The 13813-nt window shown below is 39.1% G+C and overlaps 1 long non-coding RNA gene across 2 annotated transcripts; it reads right to left on the bottom strand.

Annotated features, from left to right (window-relative positions):
• Window positions 1-6363: 6363 nt before the first annotated feature.
• Window positions 6364-10475, bottom strand: LOC144992570 (uncharacterized). 2 transcript variants are annotated; one of them, XR_013656632.1, is made up of 2 exons: window positions 10361-10475; window positions 6364-7868 (listed from the first exon to the last, which is right to left on the bottom strand). It is a non-coding gene; the product is annotated as an uncharacterized LOC144992570 (long non-coding RNA). The 2 variants fall into 2 exon arrangements; XR_013656631.1 differs by lacking the exon at window positions 10361-10475 and adding an exon at window positions 9509-9671.
• Between the last annotated feature and the right edge of the window lie 3338 nt (window positions 10476-13813).

A 13813-nucleotide genomic window follows, 5' to 3' on the forward strand; every position in this document is an offset into this window, starting at 1 on the left:
AGCCATCAGGGAAGACAACTGCAAGGTGTACATTGAGCAAGGATAAGCAATGAATTTTTCATACTCAAAAAAGCTCAACTTTGACTGAAGCCGCAGATCATCAAGTCTCTAAATTTAGGATTTCCGTTTTTGTTCAAAAAGGAACAACCTTCAAAAATTAAGATGTTAAAAACAAAGAATGTTCTTATCATACGCCTGCCACATGGTCATAGTATAATGTCAGCGCTAATGGATTCAGTGAATCAACAAGAAAAATAAGTTTTAATGTGTGGTCAGTTAACTTTCATGCTGGTAAAATATGTGAACATTTCAATTGAAGATCAAATCAAATATGCAAACAAATTCAGCTGATGACCTGACCCACTTATTGCTGACGAAGACTCTGCTGCTGAGACACTGATTGCTCCTAAAGTGATCAGCATTGGAAGTGAGTATCTGGTGAAACTCTGGTGCATATTTTTTAATATTCCCAATATATGTTCTGTGACAGAAGCACTCTAAAAAAATTAACCAGAATTTAAGTAGCATTTTACTTTTTGTATGGCATTGGTACCCTGTGACTTCATGTGGATTATCTCTAATCTAATATTCTACAAGTTGTGTTGCAGAAATAAGCTTAGTTAAAAAGTTAAAAATTTGTCCTTTTTTTCATAGTACTGATGCAGTCGAAAATTTGACATGTAGGAAACATTTAGCTGCTACAAATGTTAGTGTTGTGTGGTGAAACCTTTTCCTGTCATTTTTTGCATGCTTTTGTGTTGAAGTTTGTTTTTGATGGAGGAAGTCTTCTCTGATTTTTGTTTGCATGCTTGTATGGTGGAGTTGGTTTTTGTGTTGTTTCACCCCCATGAAGACTGAGTCCCAGATTGGACACACCTGGGTGTCCAATCAGTAAGCTGATTGCCCCACCCATAAAGCTGCACTGGCAGCAGGAGAAAGGAGGAAGAGCAGCTGGTAGCCGTTGAAGGACACAGCACTGGAGCAAACTGTGTGGCTGGAGCTGCAGTCAGTGTAGGAGTCTTCTCCAGGACAGGAGTGCCACAGCGCGACGTACACTCATAGGCAGGGTGAGGAGCCCTGCCGGTGTGAGTATCCTCTACCCTTCCAGTGGCACTGTCACTCGGCATATAACCAGGCCTGTTTGCCCCACACAACTGAGACACTCGCAGGATCTATCTTCACTTTGCAGGTAGATGTTGGGAGGAACACCCCACCGCGCCTGCAAAGGGTGGATAAAGACAAGACTATGGCTGACTACAAGACCTGTCTCACTGGTGTTTCATGGACTATTTCTTTTAATTATTTTAACAATGTTTTTATGAGGTCCCTCTTTCAAGTTTTTACTGTTTTTACTACCTTTTTAAACATTTGGTCTTAGTTATTTAGGTTTTAACCGTTCGGGCTTTGTGTTGTGGCTGCATGTTTTTATTGGATTAAATTATTGCAGTTTAAAAAACAATTGTTCCTTGGGTTTTCTGTGTGGCGCTCTTTCCCTGGTCCTGAATCTTTTGGGTGTAGCAATTTAACCGGACCCCCCCTATTTGGCAAAGGTGGGGCCCGACATTAGCATTTACATGTGGGGGACTTCGATTTGCTGAATGGGGTAAAAAAAAAAAGGATGTTGCATATGGGATTGATGCATGGACTTTGTGTACAGCAAAAACAAAATATCACCAAGTATTTTGGTCTAGCTTCCAGTTTAAATATCTAATTACACTTTTTTTAAGGCAAAACTACTTTTAGTAAGATGTAATGACTTGTTTTAGACTATAAATCTTGAATGTCTTGTCTGATAATAAAAACTTTCAAATTATTTAAGAGTAATCGTTTCAAACTATAATGTTTTTTTTTTTTTCTTTACATGATTTTATTCAGATGTTTTATGAATGATAAGTGGTCTTGTTTCTAGAAACAAGACTTGCTTGTTGTAGGGAACTGGAAAATTTTATATGTGCTGTAATTTACTGAAAAACTTCTGAGTGTATTTTAAAAAGAGTAATTTTAATCTTATTTTGAGATATTATAGTCTAGAAATAGGGATAACTGGACTGCTGTTACACAGAGAATTGAATATTATAAAATACATATTTAAAAATAAAAACACTTTTTTTTTTTTTTAGCAATACACATTTTTTTTTAAAACATAACATTTCGAAATATCATAACAAAATACTTAAATATGAGTTTTAGTTCCATTTAGTCTTAAAAGGGCAGGACATCACATTTATTTTGAAGACATCAATTCAAGACAAAATTCACTAGTTCCATTGGCAGATGTTTTTCCCTTTTAATAAGGAAAAAACATTCTACATTCAGCATATTAAAACCTGTTTTGAGAAGGCAGTTTTTCCAGTGTGGAGGCTGTAAAAGAACCGAAAATTGTCTAAGCCCAGCACCATATTGAACACCACATTTTGTAATAGGTCTTCACTCAAAGGAGGAGCATATTCAGCAGATTGTTGCCCCACAACATACTCCACATAAGGCAGAGGAAGTCTTTTATCCCCTCTGCCATCAGACCGCTCTATTCTCTGGAGGGCTGGGGATGGGAGAAGATACAGAAATAAGATAGGATGAGGGGTGGAGGACCATTAGTTAGAGTGAATTGGTAGGTAATGTGTGCCATTTGGACTGAATACACCCCAGGGCAAATTGATAATGTACTGATAATGTAAAAAAGAAAAAGCTTTTCCTTTTTTTTAATATTGGTTTTAGTAATATTTATGTGGCCGTGTCCAGTCTGACTTTTTATGAATGATTGCAAACAAATTTTTCTCTTTTTTTCTGTGCTACAATTTGATTGTCTCACTCCAAACAGAAATGGACCATGGTAGAATCAAAAGAATAGAAATAACAAGAACATAATCTATTTAACACGACAAACTAGTTAAATGAACTAATACAACAAGGGAATTGGAACAGAAGTCACTAATCCTCACAGCGGCATGACACAGTTTTGACCAAGCTTTTGCTCTCAAACAGATGGTCCTTCTTGACTCTTCAATTTTTTATTAAAATATTGCAGTATCTGACAAAGGAACCCTGGAAACAAGGGAGGACAAGAAGGATTTGGCAGGGCAGAGATCACTTAGACAAAATCCAAAATTCTCCAACTTCAAAGGCCTGCCTTGGCCATTGTTGCCATTCTGGCACAAACAATAAAGTGGCTATGAGTAAAAGACAGGAAATTTGTTGTACTGCTGGAAGTGTAGATGATAGAATATAAATGTAAAAGCTGGACATAAAGAGAAAACATGAGAAAAGCAACCAAAAACGGATGACTAAAGGAGCATTTAAACAAAAATATGTATTTTAAGGGATATAGTAAAATAATGTTTTAAAAGTTTATTCAAAACAATACTTTTTCAGTTTTTAAATACAAGAGAAACAGTTTATAACTATGTGATTACTCAACAGATACATGATATCAGAGGAAACATACACATACAGGAATTTGTGAGTGCGTAATACACTCTTAAAGCACTTGGGTTATGTCTTTAACTCAATTCCTGGGCTATTCATGTTGGGACATATTTTTGGACTAATACTATTTTCTTGGGGTTATGGTCCTTTCATTTTAACCCATTTTTTTTAATTTTTTTTTTTAGTTAGTTAAAATAACCCAGAAAAAAAGTTAGTCCCTATTTAACCTCAAAGTTAGGTTAAAAATATATCACAAAGACTATTAACAAGATAGTCAAGTTAGACTTATTCCCAAATGAAACTTTTGGCTTTTCATTTTCTTCTTAATTAAATGCATTTTATGTTTCAGTTACCATTCTCTCTCTAAAACAGATTACTGTAAGCCACTTAGCATCTCTACTTTCAACAATTTTTTCAAACCTTTTTTTAACCTTTTTTTATGTATTGCAGTGTAGGCTCCTGACTACATTTTGTCCTCTCTCTCAACTGTCTTTTTATTTTATTTCTTTTTTACTTTATGCATCCCAAGAAGGTATGAGAGACTGGTGCACTTATTTATAAACACATTTATAAATTGTCAAGCATACAAAAAAAAAGAAAGATTTATTTTAAAATGCCTGAAAGCATACTTTACTTTCAAAAAGGAAAGAAAAAAACTGGCAACCCACTGAGTTTTGCTCCCAGAGATGATCCACTCCTTCTGCTTCAACCTTTTAGGGATACTTGGATAAATGGCACAATCAGAAAATAAATGAATAAATAAATAAATATAACAAATTCCATGGGGAATTAAAGTTCTATCAGAAACCTCAGACCACAGTTTTTTAATACAGCTCACATTATAGCTGTCACATTTCTCGGATGACAGAAGTTTTTTTTATTTATTTACCTTTTATAAGAAAGCTGTCATGAATCATCTGTGACAGTGTAGTCATCTCCCCCAAGGCTCCGTATCTAATAAAATGCACCACATACCTGTGCTCAGCTACTTTTCCTAAAGCCAGTGGCCATTTACAAGTGCAAAATCATTCAAATGTACTTAAATGTTATTTTTTTTCCTGTCCTAGTTTTCTTTTATACTTCTCCACGTGTGTTTGATTCTAATGCATGCATATTTACTGTCAGCCCTAAGATTAATCAGCTTTAGTGTTATAGAAATGCCCGCATGCTATTATCGAGCTGATGGAAAAAAAGAAAAAAAAAAGATTTGAAAAGCAGTTTAATGTTCATGCAGTTCAAATAGTAACTTGCACAGCCACACAATACTTTGTCAGCAAATCAAAGCTTATCCATGATTCTTTTTATTTTTTGGTCAAAAGGAAAAAATTCTCATGTTTAAATGAAACACTTAAAATCCTGCTGAGATATTAACACTGCTCTATACCACAGCTTGTTATACTAAAAGTGCCTCCCTTCTGCACTGGATGCAAAGTATGACTTTCACATTTTCCATCGTAAATTACGAACCCAAAAGGAGTCCCTAACAGAGCTGAAGAGGTGGACCATCTTTGAGAGATTTAAATATGAAATATCTTGCACTATTTTCCTTTTTTGTTCTTAGACGAGAGCTATAACCAAGGATAAATTCAAATCTTTCTGTAATTTTATATAGAAAACTGTACAAAAGAACAGAAGTGCACTTACATTCCATGGTCAAAACTTGACTTGATATGGATTATTTCCAGTTTAAGCAATTATACCAAACAGAATGAAACCTCAAAATACTACAAATAGGATGAGATAGGAATGTGTTGTTGTAATACAGTAATCACTGCAACTGACTTGCTAGCTAAAAGAAAAAACATGTTTAATTGAACATGCTGCTTCATAGCGTTTAGCAATAAAACAAATATCAGCACAACATATGCATAATATATAATTTATATTCAAATCAACACTTTTTTTTAATTTATTTTTTTATTCAAAAAAAGAAACCAAATTTATAAACTAACAGTGTGCCAATGAGTAATAAAGGAGTAAAAAATAAATTCCAATAAGGTACATATGATCGATGTCTCTGAGCGCAAAGACACAGCTCTGACTTGAGTAACAAAAAAAAAGTCAGTTCAGACAAGTGGGACATAATTGCTACAATTTCAGCAGTGGAGTGCCTTCATGTTCAAAATGTTCATACATAACATGCCCACTTGCTCTCTTGCAGGTAAGTGTTAAAAGTTTTTAGCTCATACAGCTATGATAAAAATGACAACCCTGCAATAAGTTTAATTCATTTGTAGGTTTCAGTGCAGCCAGCACAGTAATTGAGAGTGAAATAGGGGAGCTATAACCATTCTCCATGTCCCCCTGTCCACCTCATCACCTGCCATCTACGTAACTGTCCATCTACTGTCCCCATGGGAATCCATTCCATCACTACTTTTAATGGCTTTAGGCTTGTCCAGATAATGGATCTGAGGTTGGACTGTGATTTCCTAACATGTGTGGATGAGTGGCAGATTCTGTGCTAAACTTGAATGCATTTCAGTCAGACAACTCATGCAGTAGTAATAATATTTATTTTCACATCTTTAGTTTGCTTCCACATTCTTTGACATTCACTTTCCTTAGTTAGCATTCACTTTCCTCTGAGTAAGCATTTCATATTCCTCCAATTAAGCATTTCACTTCCTTTAACTTTGCATTTCACTTTCCTTTAACTTTGCATTTCACTTTCCTTTAACTTTGCATTTCACTTTCCTTTAACTTTGCATTTCACTTTCCTTTAACTTTGCATTTCACTTTCCTTTAACTTTGCATTTCACTTTCCTTTAAATTTGCATTTCACTTTCCTTTAACTTTGCATTTCACTTTCCTTTGGTTTGGCATAAAACTCCGTGCAATTCCAAGAGAGAGAAATTTCCATAAACTTTTGGGTAATAACTACCCCCAACACCAATTTAATCAAGGTTGGAAAGAAATTAAATGTATATCAGTATGTAATCAGATGAAGTGTGTTTCAGAGGCATTCCATATTCAGACTTACAAGTATGACTGCTATGTGTGACCCGGCACCTTTGACCGTTGGGCCGCTCCCATTCGAGTACAGCGCCAAGAAGGGAACACACTATCTAGTGGATCTGCTATGTGTGACCCGGCACCTTTGACCGTTGGGCCGCTCCCATTCTAGTACAGCGCCAAGAGGGGAACATACTATATAGTGGATCTGCTATGTGTGACCCGGCACCTTTGACCGTTGGGCTGCTCCCGTTCGAGTACAGCGCCATGAAGGGAACATACTATTTATTGAGTCTGCTATGTGTGACCCGGTACCATAGACCATTGGGCCGCTCCCGTTCGAGCAGAATGCCAAGAAGGGAACATACTATTTATTGAGTCTGCTATGTGTGACCCGGCACCATTGACCATTGGGCCGCTCCCGTTCCAGCACGACGCCAAGAAGGGAACACACTATCTGGTGGATCCGTTATGTGACCCGGCACCATAGACCGTCGGGCCACTCCATTCCGAGTAGCGGCAAGTAGACGGCACAACTTAACATACAAGTTTGAAGCTTCCACTGGAATAATATAATAAAGCATAAGTGATATCCATAATTAAAAGCTTCCATTTGAGAACTATGAATGAGCTAACGCTATAATTTTTTAATGCTTCCATCCGGCTCATAAGATACGAGCCCAAGTAACCTCGAATTTCGGACTACACACATCGTAACACAGCTTAAGAACATCCTAATTTTGAGGCTTCCACCTGGCAAATAATTTTCATAAAATCTAATCTGAAATTTTGTATGCCATTCTGATACTAACATATCAGTTGATTCAAGTAAGATAAGTCATTGAAATTCGGAAGAGGTTTGCCACCCCACCACTTCAGGGCAGAGTAGGTGCGTGGAATGCAGTCGTCGTTGTATATCCAGATCGGGTGAAGGGGCAACAATCTGGAGGGGAGCAGCAGGACGAGCAGAGACTTTGGAACTTGGAAACCATCCGACTTTGTCAAGGGTTTGACATCATCCTCCAGAAACTGGATTGCTGACCGGGGAGAGTGGGCCGCAGGCTCAGGAAGCGATGCATAGATAGACAAAGCAGTATTAGTCTTGGCAATGAATACATGAATAATTTAGACCTGATTAGTTTAGAAGGCTTATGATGAAAGGGAATGAATTCCTTTTAAGAACAACTCTGAGAAGGAGATATCAAGTAGTGAGTTTAAAGAGAAGGTTCTGTATTCATAGTACCATAGAAAACCATTAGCATAGATCCCAACAAGAAAGACAGTCAATACAGAATCTGCACGTAATATATCACCAAAATATATTTTATATATGCACCAATAGTAAGAGAGAAGTAACATTTAGTCATTCCTGGAGGGACGCACCTTAGGAAGGCCACAGAGGAGCAGGCGAATAAAAGGATAACCAAGGTCCAAGGAGATTACGTAGATGAGGAAGGTCGCCATCCCACGTAGCATGGACAGCGGCTCGGCTAGATTTGAGGTTACAACTTGACATCATTGGTTCACAATAGATGGACAACAAAAGCACGTATAACTTAAAGTTAATTGCCAAAGGGATGCCTGGAAACCATAATGAAGAAATTTTTTTTTGAGATTTGAAGAGAGATCGTAGGGTCTAATAAAATGGCTGAACCTCATGCATTGAGAGGCGGATGAGAATAAGTCTCAAAAGGAGATACTCTTAATCGAGCGTCACATGCTTGAAGCAGGGCAGACTGAGGATTGGTTTGCGACCCAAAGTTTTACTCTTGATGCTGAAGCTAAAGAGCATCAGTGATAATTTCTACAGCCAGGAATTTAGCTCATAATACAAGTTTTTTAAAACTAAACCATGTTAAATGATGGCACATTACTATTATCGCACTCTTGAAATAAGCGTTGTAATAATCTCCACGGATGAATTCTCTCAGAACCACATGAGCCGTTGATGGACCAGTAGAGCTGAATGTTTGGATTAACGACCAAACATTTTTCTGGCGGCCGGACATTCATAAACGAGTCCTCATACATTTTCCTCTCCCCCAAAGGAGGGTGGAGCCACAAAACAAGTGGAGGGAGACTGATGACCTGAAACAACATCGCAATAATAAAACCACGCTAAGTGCAGAGAATTAGAGACCAGAAAAGCAAAACAGAAAATCCAGAACAAGGGAACACGGGGGCCCGGAAAGGAACAACCCAGAACGAGAACAAGATGAACAGACGGCAGTGGGGGAGGATGCACACAGCAAAACACAGGTGGCCCAACAGCGACCGATTCATATCGTACCTCCAAAGATGGGAAAGATTACGTGCCGCACAAACGCAAGAGACTACATGGAGGCAGAGAAGTATGCATCATAAACCAGAGATCCGTGTAAAAATAAATCCAGACATGCAGAGAACCAAATGCCTTCCTTAAATTTGATTTGATTAAGTTCGATTATCGTAGTCAAAACAATAAAGAATTACACAGATTTACACATTACACATATTCAGAAAACTAAATAAATCGGAAACCGAGATCCAAAACGAGTTGCGACCACAGAGTTGCAAAAGCCAGGCGACGAGGAAAACAGAACAGAGAAACATTGAAAAAGAGAAAACTGCAAAACAAAGGGGGCCCAATAGAATTACACTAAATCCAGCACAGGGTTTCTGACAATTGAAGTTAAACATGACAGAGACGACAGCCGAAGGAACACCGACACATAACACGTCAACCCCATTTAAGCCAGAAGACGCCGCCGGGAGGAATGGAGAGGCAGAACAGCAGGAGCATCAGCAGAATCAGCCTCCCCCAGCCATGTACAGCGTCCGGTGGAAAAGATTACAGGGATGGCAAAGCCAGCTGAGCGCAAAACAAAAACCAGAAGGATCATGAATACATGAATAAATAAAATGGAGGAACCGAGGAAGACAGACGACACAACCACGTCACACCTGAAAATGCCTGAGTGGCCACCTTAGGACTGAATCAAAACGGAAAAAATAGGGCTCAGGGAAGAGCCCATCACAAAACCCCCCACAAATCAACCCAAATCCCTAAAACCAGAGAAACAACAAAACATTAGTGAGTCAGAGAAAAACAGGGCCACGTACAACAGACACATAACACTTCAAAACCCACCTAAGCCAGAAGACGCCACCGGGAGGAATGGAGAGGCAGAACAAAGGGAGCATCAGCAAAATCAGCCATCCCCAGCCCTGCACTGCGTCCGGTGGAATAAATCAAAGATAGCAAGGTCAGCCAAAAAGCAAAACAAAAAACTGGATGGATCACGAGGAATAAGATGCTGATGACCCCCCACAAAATGGAGGAACCGAGGCGCCGACAGTTCTCAAACAATCGCGCCAAACCCAAAAACGTGTGAGAGGCCACCTTAGGGCTGACTCAACTATTTTACTGATTTATTTACGTTTTTAATCACACTGTGAAGGAAGAGCAGAAGCGGCCGTGCTACAGTGACCAGTCAGGGTCTTGGTTGTGTGAAGCCAACAGGTTTGTTTAATTTATTTATTTATCTACTTGTGTATTTTTCACAGTCCAATGTGTTCTCAAAAACAACTCACACTACCACTACTGAGCAAACACCTCTGCTTATATAGCCTTGCCCCAATTGGATCAAACCATTTCAGCTGAACATTCAAAATGGCTGCCAAGCATCTTAACAAACATTTGTCCAAACATGCCCTGGTGAGGAAGCAGGGGAGCAGAAAAAACAGGTAAAATTGAGTGGACACAAGTTGACACACACCAGCAACAAATACCACGTCGTTACACTCACAGAAGAGACAAGTCCATAACTGACCAATCCAAATGCAGTTTAAACTAGTAAATGTGCAAAGCTTCAACAGAAAAGAAACCAAACAAAGAGCCACCACAACAAAGCCAGCCAATGAAAGCCCACACAGCGGAAACCAGACCGTGTGTTGAAGATAACGCAGTGCTGCAGTAAAGAAGGATGAACAACTTACACACCTGGACTTAAATAGGATGCTGCACAAGTGAGTTGATTAACTGACCCGCCCTAGGGGAGTGGCCTAAGTAAAGCCTGCCTGAGTTGTCTTACCGAAATGCTCCCAAGGTCGCTCACTTCTTCCAGTTATATGAGCTAATTAACTAACAAATATCAACTATTTTATCTAAAAATATGAAAATTGCATTCATTTTAAATAGTTGGCACACTTCCCATCCATACTAGGGAAAGAGGGGAGATTGGATTTCACTTTGTTAATCAAAGACTAATTTGTTGACAAAACACAGGCACGGTCTTGGTTAAACTCGAGCCAAAAATCAATACTGAAACCACATAATGGAAAGGGACAGATCATGAATAGACCATTAAGGTAATATCAACTAAGTGCTTGATATCCTTTTCTTTTGCTATGGACAGAACTTTATCCATTTCTAATCTTTCAATAGCTGACAATACCCTCCACTAATTTGAGTTATTTTTTTCTGGAATAGATTTTTTTCATATAAGAACCTTTACAACACACTATTCTTTAAATTCTAAATCATAGCAAACTCAACAAAAGAAAAAAAAATACAATTATCAAGTAGCTCATGAATGAATTTGACTAATTTGGGGAAAATTGGATGTCCATGTGGGTAAACAAGCAGTTCCTACAAATCGAAACTCTTCACTAGTTTGCACAATAGACATAGACATGACACTATATACAGCCATCAAAAGACACATGTGTCCTTGCATGAGTAGATACATATACTGTATGGGTGGCTTTTATTTTGCTATTTGAAAAGTGGAATAGACAACACTGCAGCACTACAAGCTACACTATTAGTAGTTGGCAAAAGGTTAATGGATGAACTTGATGAGGAAAAAACATTTTAAAATCACCTTTCTAAGAAACACCACTTTTTCATTTTACAAGTTTTATAGGTGAATCAATTTAATAATAATAATAATAATGGATTGGATTTATCTGCGCTTTTCAAGACACTCAAAGCGCTTACATTGTGTCCATTATTCATTCACTCCTCATTCATACTTGGTGATGGTAAGCTACTGTTGTAGCCACAGCTGCCCTGGGGCAGACTGACAGAGGCGTGGCTGCCAGTTCGCGCCTACGGCCCCTCTGACCAATTTCTATCTTTGCATCACTGTTGTGAATAGTTCCCTGTGAAGTGGCACAAAAATAATTCTATTAATCACATTACTCATTCTGTAATTTTTCCTAAAACTGTTTACAAGCTCTTATCAGTATCCTCCCTCATCAACCAAGCATGAAAATGTTTGGTAGGCCTCCTGCTAATTTTCCAGAAACCCTACCTTATCTGCTGTTGATTACCTGGATCAGGTGTGTTTAGCCAATGAGGTGCTTCACTGGCAGGATAGTTGGAAAACATGTAGGACACCAGCCCTCGAGGCCAGGATTTGGGGCACCAATGTGCTGAAGTGTTCGCAGGACAAGAGCACATGGATGATGCCATCCTAAAAGCAAAGTGGATCGGTCTAATGTTCAGGTAGGAGAAGCCTTGTTCCATCTGTTTTTTTTTGTTGTTTTTTTTACGATACAGAAATGGAAACTGCTTTGGAAATTTATTTTTTTTGGTGTGGTAGTGTGAGCTGATAGCTTTGTGGAGACACAAAATGATTAAGAGTAACTTACATCAAGAGGTAATGTAGCTATAATGGTGTTTAAAGGTTTGTCAAGGCGGCATGCTTGAATTCTAAAATTCAATTATTCACACCCTGGATAGTTAAAAAGGTGAGGCTACAAAAACCTGTCAAGAGAAGAAGTGCACTGCTACGAAATTTGACCTTGTGAGAATTATTAGGTAATACTTAAAAAATCCACTGTATGTGACAGAAAAAAATTAGTAGAATCTTGCAGCTCAGGTTTTCAAATAGTACTTCCCATTTTTTTCAAGTGCAAGAAAGTTCTTTTGTTGTCATGATCTTGAAATCTGCCTATTGTGCGTTTGATCTCCTGATCTGCACTTATGTATTTTACCATAAGTGGTGTTTTTTTAGTCTGTTAAGAGAGGCTTGAAAACATGCAGTAGAAACATTCAGTAGAAAACGTTTAAAATAAGAATATGTATATTAAAATAAAAAAAAATAGTTTTGATCCAACCTCGATGAGGTCTCTTATACCGATCCTGTAAAGTGACGAGGCATTTCAGTGTTCTCCTGAGGGATGCCAATGCCGACATTGGCAGCAACTGGGAAGGGCCTGAAAGGAAAGAATGGCCCCTCTGATCTGAAACCTAGTGGCATTCTGTTGTTGGACTTCTGTGCTCATCAAACAACTTTGCAGTGGCTGCAGGTGATTTTGGGCCATGTGTGTGTGTGTGTGTGTGTGTATGTATATATATATATATATATATATATATATATATATATATATATATATATATACTTTTATTTTTTTATTTTTTGCCCCTCTCGCCCTCCACGGGTGGTTTGTCCTCCAAGCCCGGGTCCTCTACCAGAGGCCTGGGAGCTTGAGGGTCCTGCGCAGTATCTTAGCTGTACCTAGCACTGCGCCTTTCTGGACTGAAAGGTCTGAGGTCTTTCCAGGTATCTGTTGTAGCCACTCCTCCAGCTTGGGGGTTACTGCCCCGAGTGCTCCAATTACCACAAGCACCACTGTCACCTTCACTTTCCATGCTTTCTCCAGTTCTTCTCTGAGTTCCTGGTATTTCTCCAGTTTCTCATGTTCCTTCTTCCTGACGTTCCCATCGCTTGGCACTGCCAACTTCAGTCAAGCGTTCCTCACACAAAATCGGAAGGCTGACACAACAGCTAGAGTTATACTGATTTCTAATTTTGAAAGTGCAGTGATTGCAGAACTCTGCCGCTTGTATGGAGTAAAGAAGACCTGCACCACACCCTATCACCCCCAAGGAAACCCCCAGTGTGAGAGGTTCAACCGGACCTTGGACGACCTCTTGAGAACACTTCCTCCTGAGAAGAAACGCTGCTGGCCTGAACACTTAGCAGAACTTGTCTATGCTTACAATGTCACCCCTCACTCGTCAACTGGTTATTCCCCATACTACATGTTGTTTGGAGTTAAACCCCACCTACCTATTGATGCACTCTTAGGACAAGAGGAAACTAGAGATGGAAACACTGACTGGCTCGCTGTACACAGAGAAAGTCTCCAGGAGGCTCATGAGAGAGCACAGGCATTTTCCCAACGGAAAGCGGCGGAAAGAATGGCCCGACAGAATGCAAAGGTTAACTGCACACCCCTGGAGGTTGGACAGCATGTGTACCTTCGCCATCGGCCCGTCGGCAGAAACAAAATTCAGGATGCATGGTCGCCGAAGGTGTACAGAGTCACAGATGTTCAAGGAACATCAGTCGTCCCAGTGAATGGAGGACAAACATAGAGGGTGCATAGATCCAACCTACGCCTCTGTGTTGGGCAATCACCACCAAAAAAGCGCTGAGAGAAA

Source organism: Oryzias latipes, chromosome 6 (genome assembly GCF_053564925.1).
Source record: "Oryzias latipes strain Hd-rR chromosome 6, Olatipes_Hd-rR_3.1".
Classification (NCBI taxonomy): domain Eukaryota; kingdom Metazoa; phylum Chordata; class Actinopteri; order Beloniformes; family Adrianichthyidae; genus Oryzias; species Oryzias latipes.